Genomic DNA, 10486 nt, shown 5'->3' on the forward strand with positions numbered 1-10486 from the left:
TGAGTTAGCAAATCCTGACAGAACTAACCCTTTAAGTATATTATTTCTGCAATAAGTACTTTTTTTATAATATAGCTATGTTAAAGTGTACTTTGTTTTCACAAGGGTAGTGATTATCTGAATTTAGTTTTCCAAAAATGTAATTTCCCATATTCTCCTCATCTGTCCATTTTGAATTTCTTTTCTTGTTTTCCTTATTTTCCAGAAAGTAAAGCACTAAGCACAGTGTCCATCCAAGGGCCAGATTTACTTAAAAGGACAAATTAGCTCAAGAATGCAATTCCAAAAAAAGTGCTGATGGGAGTGGAAAGTTCTGCACATGATCTACTGATGACAGATACAGACAGATCATTTTCATAATGACCAATGCAATCTTCCAAGAGCAATACAAATTAAAGTATGGTTTAAGACATGCTTTTTTCGGCAGTAAATAATGCCGCAAATACCAGTAAACTGACTAGCGCAAATCACCTTGCATGATTCATTTAAATACTCTTCTCCCATAAATTTTGCATGTAAAAATGCATATGCAATAAGCCACAAAAATAACTGTCCACGCCTTTTCAGTGCAAATTTTTCACTGCGTATCTTTAGTAAATCCTGATGGTAGTTTTTTAAAGCCAAAAGAGGGTTTGCGCTGGCACAGGCTGTTAGTAAATCTGGCCCTATATCTCAGTGGCCTGCTTTACTTTAGACTGAAACTGCTGCTGTGCTGAGACCAGCCCCTCTAGACCCCATTAAACGCAGTAGATTAGGCCCAGGGGTCTGTCATTAGCGCACGGCATGGCTGAGGGTCTGAACAGCAGGCGGCTCTGATAGCAGAGGGGAAGCCATTCAGCTGCACAATTACAGACACATTCATAACACAGCAACAACAGCGTGCAGTTATACACACAGGCAGAGAACAAACGGCCGGCACCTCGTGATAACACGGTGTCCTCGTACACTTACTGAAGCACCACACGCACCCTGACAGATTTATGCGGCAGAATTATTTCTGATCTAATGGTCCTCAAAACCCAGTTTTTAGTGTGATGTCTATAAAAAGCTTTATCTGGGCTGAAGACGATTTATTGTGCCAAACACAACTGCTGAGTGATATAGTGCATTTTTTTTTTTTTTTTTTTTGCGAGTATATGTGGATTTTTCAAGCTGTATTTAATTCATGATCACATCATAATTAGACAAACAGATTTATACAAATAAATGTCAGTTTTTTTTTCAAATAATGACACTGAAATGTTGTGGAAAGTACTTTTCAAGACATGAGCAATGGACGCTGTGCATGCGTACTTGCCTAAGTGTTTCTAATAAAATCTCAAAAAAATGCCATGCAAGTTTATGGTATCCTTTACATGCAATCTGCTAGCAATCACATCACTTACTACATGGCACAAACTGATTAACCTCTGCTGATTCTGCAGCCAATGAGCTTGCTTGCTCAGCATTTAAATAGTCTGGTTCAGTTTTTGAGATAAGCTGGTCCTACAGCGGGCTATTAGTGTTCCTCTGAACCCCTCCACCTCCCCAGCTCCACCTGTCTAGATCTGCTACAGAATTTAGCTATGTCTATTCATGCAGCAGCAGCAGCAGCATAACTTACATGCTCACAGCAGTGTCCATATTAGCAAGTCCATATTTGCTCTGCAAGAGCAGAGTGCGTACCAGACCTAGTCCACAGACCTAGACCTAGGCACATTAACATCAGCTATGTTTAAATTAAAGTTGCGAATTTAACTTAATAAACGCAATCAACGCTGTCATGTTACCTTACATTTGGATGTTTGGGAACACAATCATGTGAGATGCTTCTGAGAGGGAATTAAACCAAATCATTTTGGTGACAGACTTTGGCTGAGGCATTTTAGAATGATCAAACCAACATTTGAGATGATATGCAATGAAACTGATCTGCTGGTTAGTCCAGTTATCCAATCACATCTGCTGTTAAGGCAAAGTCACGTGAGTTTTTTGTTCCGCATTGAGGGATTTAATCAGTAAATGTGTTTCATCGTAGTTTATGTGAATGTCTCGTTTTATTGAGTGCATACGTTTTTTAATGAGTATGAGTTCCAAAAGCTTTAAATACCTTCATTATAACAGTGAATTTTATCAATATTATTTTAACTTGCTGTGTGACACTTCTTCGAGACTTAATTTTTCTAAACTCGCTAAAGGCCCGTTCACACCAAGAACGATAACTATAAAGATAACTATAATGATAACTATATTTGAGCCCACACCAACAAACGATATCAGTCTGTTTATGCTAAGCTCACGCACTGCGGTTTCAAAGTAAGCTACAACATTTTGCTGTTCTTGTTGCATTTACACACTTTAACCAGCAGATGTCCTCAGCATGCTATGTTTCGAGTGAATAGCTAGTGTAATTGATCTAATCTAACAGTGAATTTAGCTGACAAAGTCAATAGTGGACTAAAAACAATGAATAGTCTTTTTCACTGCAACTTCAAAGTAAGCAATACAATGTTGTCGAAACTAAGGCTGGATACCTGAGGTAATTTTATATTACACTGTTTGCTAGCATGGCATTATAATCTCACCATTTTTCATTCATTTTTTTTAAAGTATCCTTGAAAAGGGTATTTGACTTGTGGTGGCTTTTTCTGGACCTTGGTAGTGGTGGCTTTTTCTTAACGTCTCCACAATGTCGTCTGCCATTTCAAATGCGCGAGCCCTTAAATTAGAATGGATTCTGATTGGCTGTCAGTTTTTTATTGTTAAACAGCTGGGAAAAAAATCTTTCTGAAAGTGATCTCAACTATATTGTTTCTCTATATTGTTATAGCTGTGGTGTGGACTCTGCTATTATTTTATATTTAGAACTGTTTTTAGAACTACTATCGTTATCTTTATTGTTATCGCTCTTGGTGTGAACAGGCCTTAAATGCGGAAGCGATCGTACACAGAGTCTATTCACCACAACATTTTTACCTATTAAATTTGTTTCTCGTCTTAAAGTCAGCATGAAACAGAAGCTGCAGTCGACTTCTGTATTATTATGTGTTTCCCAGAGAAATGGCAAATCGAACAAGAATGTTTTTTTTTTTTGTTTTTTTTTAAAGAAGGATGGGTCTGATTTTTTTTTCAATTGGTTTTTGATTGAAGTGCGAAAAGTGAAAATCTGATTTAAATGATAGACCAGTGGTTTTCAACATTTCGTTTTCCTCAATGCTCCCAAGAGAGGATGTCAGAAAAACATTTTAAATCTCCACAGTCATACTAGAGTACAGAACCTTCAAAATCTTGCCGATGCTCCCCTGGAATAACCTGCAGTTAAGTGTCTTGTTCAAGGGCACAATGGGTATAGTTAATGGCTCAGCCATTGTGGTACCAAAAAGAACAACCAACCTTGAGTTTTAACCACCACACCAAACCAGCCATTTGTGTGGCAGATTGTACACAAACAGTAGACACTCAGGGGCACTTAAAGAGCAGTCAGGATAAACCCACAGATACATGCTCAAACACACAAACACACTTTATGAATATGACTCCGTCTGTGCTTTTAATTCATCAGGAGTGGCCAGCAGAGCCGCCACACTGACAAATGAACAACTAACACAAATAAATGAGTCAATTAGCATTCACAGCCCTCCCGCTGTGCACACAACATCCCTCTCTCTGATGTTTTCATTCTCAATAATGAAATAATAATCTTGGCTTTTCATTGCTTTTATACATACAGGCACACACAGAGCCTTTTATTTACAGACTCTGACAGGAATTAGACCATATATCTGAGCAGCGCTTGTGGGAAGTTCTCACTGTATGTTTTGATCATACAGAAATAGCCAGAATTTGCCTTGTCAAGTGAAATTACAGCTGAGCATAGGGACTGAATGGAGGTAAGAAGTATTTAGACACTTAAAATATCAGAATGTCATTGCGTTAGATATCAAAAATATCACAAGCCATTGGATAATACAAAGATAATGCTAAAGCAAAACATTTCACAAAAAAAGGGAAAAAAAGAAAAGAAAAGAAAAAAAAAGCTGTCAGGATCACTGCAATCATGTCTAGTCTTTCTGTGCTTTTTGTGTCAGATCTTGTTTTGGTTGTTCTTTTGGTCTTGCATGTTTTCCTCCTCCTGTGCAATCTGTTTTGGCTCCTCCCCCTCGTTTGCTCTTTCATCTCCTTGTTTCCCTGAATAATTGTCGCCTCCTAAATTCCTCCCCTTTATTCCCTTTGTTAATCTTGTTCTGTTGCTGGTTTGTTATGTGTGATTTCTCCTGTGTCTTGTTCTGTGTCAGTTGACGAGCACTATTTTCTGGTCATCTGCAGATAATGCTCGCTGCTCTACCCTTTTTGCTTTGTTTTAGTGTTTTGTTCCTCTTGCTTTTAGTTTCTCAGCTGTTTTGGTGTAGTGTGGGCCTTTTGTGTTTTGATATACTGTTCCTTAAAAAGAATTATTGGCACCCATGGTAAATATGAACTAAGCCTGTGAAAAAATAAATCTGCATTGTTTATTCTTTTTTGACCTTATTTATATTATATATATATATATATATATATATATATATATATATATATATATATATATATATATATATATATACATATATATATATATATATATATATATACAAATAAATTAACCTTTCATTGAAGTAAAAGGATTGAAAATGGCAGAAAATCTCATTATGATTTTTTTTTCTCTGTAATACACACTGGCCACAATTAATGGCACCCTTTTATTCAATACTTCTTGCAACCTCCTTTTGCCTAGATAACAGCTCCTCCTATAAAGCCTGATGAGTTTGGAGAACATCTGACAAGAAATCATAGTCTTTTTCTTCATGCAGAATCTCTCCAGATCCTTCAGATTCCCAGCTCCGTGTTGGTGCTTCTTCTCTTCAGTTCACTCCACTCATTTTCTTTAGGGTTCAGGTCAGGGGACTGGGATGGCCATGGCAGAAGCTTCATTTTGTGCTCAGTGACACATTTTTGTGTTGGTTTTGATGTTTGTTTTGGATCATTGTCCTGATGGAAGATCCACGGCCCATTATAGGATTTCTATCAGATGCGGTCAGGTTTGATTTTTTATCTGTTGGTATTTGATAGAATTCATGATGCCATATATTTGAACAAGATGTCCAGGACCTCCAGTGGAAAAATAGGCCCACAACTTTAAAGATCCAGCAGTATATTTAACCATTTCCTGTTGATTGGAACTTCTTAATTATTGCCCTGATAGTGGAAATGGGGATTTTCGATGCTTTAGCTATTTTCTTGCAGCCACTTTCTATTTTGTGAAGCTCAAAAATCTTTTGCTGCACATCAGAACTATATTCTTTGGTTTTACCTATTGTGACAGATGATTAAAGGGATATTTCACCAAAAAAATATTTATTTATTTGTTTCTGCTGAACACAAAAGAAGGATTTTGGATAATGTTGGTAGGCAAAAAGTTGATGGACCACATTGACTTCCATAGTAGTTTTTTTTCCATACTATGGAAGCCAGTGGTGCCCCACAAATGTTTGGTTTTCCATATCCTCCAAAATATTTTCTTATGTGTTCAGCAGAAGAAAGAAATTCATACAGGTTTGGAACAACATGAGGGTGAGTAAATGATGACAGAATTTTCACTTTTGGGTGAACTATCCCTTTAAGGAAATTTGGCCTTGTTTCCTGTTTCTCCTTATATTTATACTCCTGTGAAACAAGAAGTCATGGCCGGACAATTTCATGCTCCTAGTCACTCTGGTGTGCTAAAAAATGTAAATAGAAATAAAAATATACTTCAGAGATATTTTACTCCAAAGAATTTCTAGGGGTATCAATAATTGTGGTCAACATGTATTAGAGAAAACATTTATTTCATAATGTGATTTCCCCCCCACATTCATTATTTTTACTTCAAAGAAAGCTCAGATTTTTGTGATTTTTTGGAATGAAAGATCAAAAAGAAAAATCATGCAGATTTATTTTCACAGCCTTCTTTGATCATATTTACCAAGGATGGCAATAATTCTGACCACGACTGTGTGTGTGTGTGTGTGTGTGTGTGTGTTTTACGTATATATATATATATATATATATATATATATATATATATATATATATATATATATATATATATATATATATATATATATATATATGCATCATTGTCAATAACTGACTTTTGTTTTAAAACCCTGACAAAAGTTTGAAATGAAATACTGTATCAATGGACTCAATGTATATAAAACTAGTATGTTAAATGCTAACATATTTTGCCCCATATGACGTCTGTACATTTTATTGTATTTGAAGCCACATATTTTACTACACTTATTTAGTTTTTCTCAATATTTCACTTGTTTGCATACATGAATTATCAGATCAACTTAAATTGATATGTTAGTATATTGAAGTTTAATGTTTTTTTGCAGATCAATACATATTAAATGTCTGTACTTTTCTTTCTTAGTGCTGACTAATGACTAGTCTGACTCTTGCTGACTAGAATAAATATACTAGTATATACTAGTGACGACACACATCAAAGTGAGAGTTTCCTCAGTACAGGAACAGAGAGATGAAGCTGTTGTACTCACTGAGCGATGAAGTGGCTGAAACTCCTGCACCAGTGCTCAGGGTGGCGTAGGGTAGGCGATGGGTTCCTGCGGATAAAACACACAAAGGCACAACAGGCTTGAATGAGACAGAAGCAAACGTATTGGACTGACCTCATTCAGTGATGGTAAATAAATTACAGATCTAAAGGGACAACAGTGTTTGTTCAGAACAAATGTCTGTTTGCATTCATCTCCTTACACAAAGAAAACACAAACATGCCATTCAGGTACAGACTGGTGCCGAAGAACAGCTATTCAAAACAGCTCCTCTAGTATAAAAGGCTAGAAATGCTTCTCTACAGTCCTACACTAAAATCAATATGTTCTTTCAACTTCTCTTTATGCCGTCACTATCAAAAAATCTCACAAAACTTTCATACATTAATTGCAGATTTCAGGTTATAAATGCAACATATTGTTACTATGTGTTAAAATACCACATATTCTGACAACGTTTGGTTCAGCACTGAAGTGTTATTTTAGTATCACTGATATACTATTAAAATGACAAGATAATTGCAACTTTTTTTCTTGAAATTCTGACTTCTTTTATCAGAATTGTGAGATATAAACATGCAACTGCGAGTTATGAAGTTCAGTTCTTGCTCAGAATTTTAAGATTATATCTCGCAATTCAGACTTTATAACTCGCAATTGTCAGAAGTAAGAAATTGTGAGATAAAAAGTCCCAACTACCTTTTTATTTTTTATTCTCTAGTGGAAACAAGCTTCCATAGTTTCTTTTTTAATTTTAGTTAAAGTTTTAATAATTTTGTTGTGTGTTTTTGTTCATTTTTTAAACATGCCTATATGCTTTTATTAAGTTAAAGTTTTTAGTCTTAGTTCATTTAGTTTTAATTATTTTAGTACTACAGCTTAAACTAACCAAAAATGAAAAATATCTGACATAAAATAAGTTTGTTATATTTTATTTCACTTAAAGTTTATTTTATTTAAATTTATTAAAATGTTTTTTTTTTTTTTTTTCATGGTTTTAGTTTTAGTTAAAGGTGCCCTAGAATCAAAAATTGAATTTTTTGAATTTACCTCGGCATAGTTGAATAACAAGAGTTCAGTACATGGAAAAGACATACGTTGAGTTTCAAACTCCATTGCTTCCACCTTCTTATATAAATCTCATTTGTTTAAAAGACCTCCGGAAAAGAGGCGAATCTCAACATAACACTGACTGTTACGTAACTGTCGGGATCATTAATATGTACGCCCCCAATATTTGCATATGCCAGCTCATGTTCAAGGCATTAGACAAGGGCAGCCAGTATTAACGTCTGGATGTGCACAGCTGAATCATCAGACTAGGTAAGCAAGCAAGAACAATGGTGAAAAATGGCAGATGGAGCAATAATAACTGACATGATCCATGATTACATGATATTTTTAGTGATATTTGTAAATTGTCTTTCTAAATGTTTCATTAGCATGTTGCTAATGTACTGTTAAATGTGGTTAAAGTTACCATCGTTTATTACTGTATTCATGGAGACAAGAGCCGTCGCTATTTTCATTTTTAAACACTTGCAGTCTGTATAATTCATAAACACAACTTCATTCTTTATAATTCTCTCCAATAGTGTAGCATTAGCCTGTTAGCCACAGAGCATAGCCTCAAACTCATTCAGAATCAAATGTAAACATCCAAATAAATACTATACTCACATGATCCGATCCATGCATGCAGCATGCATGACGAACATCTTGTAAAGATCCATTTGAGGGTTATATTAGCTGTGTGAACTTTGTTTATGCACTGTATAACTGCACTTATAGTCAAGAGCTCAGGAAGGCAAGGAGTGTGCGATTTAAAGGGGCCGCACAGCCTGAATCGGTGCATAGTTAATGATGCCCCAAAATAGGCAGTTAAAAAAATTAATAAAAAAAATCTATGGGGTATTTTGAGCTGAAACTTCACAGACACATTCAGGGGACACCTTAGACTTATATTACATCTTTTGAAAAGACGTTCTACAGCACCTTTAACAATAACAACCCTGTCAGGAGGTCGATTTGGGGCCCTCCCTCCTCAAGTGCAATCTAAATTTGTTTCCTTAGACCGTGTTTCCACCAAAGTGTTTTTTCCTAAGGCCAGCATATTTTTTCAATTGATTTCAATGGGAGCACCATGTATATAAAAACGCCAGCAGCATGACAAGGCGCTGAGTGTTTATTTCAGACTGAGCGCTGTTTGCTTGGGGTTCTTTCTAGGCACCAAGAGCTAAAAAAAAAATGTTCAACTTTGGGAAAAATGCAGAGCTCATCACTGTCACTTTTCACCCAGCCGTCCAATCACAGTGGAGGAGAGGCGGGACAAATAAAAAGTATAAACTATCAATCAGATTACAGAAGACATGTAGTAGATTGTGTACAACCTACTTGTGTACAAGTTGTTTAGAATTTAGAGGCCTTAGAAATGTGCGTATCAAATGACATATTAGTCTTTATAGGGTTAAGATAATATACAGATAAATATAAAGATACAAATAAATCATTTCAACTGAAAATCTCATTTACTTATTGGGTGAGGGATAGAGATATTTATTTATGTGGTTGTCAAATTCAACTTCTTTTGGCACTAATCTATTTAACACTCTAATTTGCAATGCAACTTTTGTGCTGATATGATTTTTGGAAATTGTATGTTGAAAAGTGTTTACTAACAGTGACCTCCATATCATTTTGTGATAACTTTGCATGTCTGACTGTGACATGTATACTACACTGCCATTATTATGAATTTAAAAGAAAGTCATTTATTGCTGGTCTTCAATGATAACTGCAAGCTATTTTAATGAATATGCCTAGAAATAAGGATTTATGCAGATATTGTCTAAAATCCCACTTTGCTTAAGGTGTTTCCAAACTTTTGAAGGGAACTGTATACACACACACATATACACACATGTATCAGTAAGACATATCCAAACTTTTCTTTTTCCATGTTTAAGTGACAGTAATGACTGAAATATGTCAAACCTCACAACTCATCAGCACTTCAGTTTTGAGTTTTTGCTGCAGAGGAGCAGTTAAGCGAGTCTTCAGCTCTTCAGTAGAGCAGGTCGTATCTCAGATGAGCTGCTGTATATCAGTTGTAAGTGTTTAAGTCTTTAAGGCACTGAGTGTGGGCCAGGGACGTGTCGGCCTGCTGTTGGATGACAAACGAGCCGCCCTGCCGAGTGTCTGGCAGGCAACATCTGTCCGCAGAGCTGCCGAGTTATGAGAGCGAATAATCCCTCTGTCAGCTACACTCAGACAGAGCCATCTATTAACTCATACACACACTTTCACATGCTCATATATTAGCGCACACACTCTCATAGACTCATTTATTAACACACAAGCAGCTCTGAGTGGCTGTGATGCTTTGAGGCCTCAAACTCTAGGACAGTTTTAGGCCATATAAGAAAACATCATTTTTAAGGACAAGATGCTGGAAAATGTGTCTTCCTGAACAACATACATTCCAGCCTCAGGATGTTCTTTGACTTATTGGAGACATTTTTACACCAAAAAGTTATGTTTAAATCTATTCACTCAATCCCTTGTAAAAAAAAAAAAAAAAAAAAAAAAAAAAAAAAAGGAGTGTGCTTAAAGGTGGGGAATGTATTTTTTCAACTACACTGTTTGGAAGTTAGTCGGGCCGACAACAACAACATCTAACCAATCAGCATTGGGGGCGTATAACTGTTGAGGAGAGAGAACGAGCTACGAGCAAAAGAAAATAAGAAAATAAGAAAAAAAATGCAAAACGAGAGATGGGACACAATACAAAAGAACTCAAAAGAATATCACTGGAATGAAGGTTTATGACTGGGCAAGCACTTTAGGATCCGCGTTTATATTAGAAAAGCTTTCAAGCGCTGGAGAGAGCTAAGAGGGAAGGC

The sequence above is a fragment of the Megalobrama amblycephala genome, linkage group LG6 (assembly GCF_018812025.1).
Source record: "Megalobrama amblycephala isolate DHTTF-2021 linkage group LG6, ASM1881202v1, whole genome shotgun sequence".
Taxonomy (NCBI): domain Eukaryota; kingdom Metazoa; phylum Chordata; class Actinopteri; order Cypriniformes; family Xenocyprididae; genus Megalobrama; species Megalobrama amblycephala.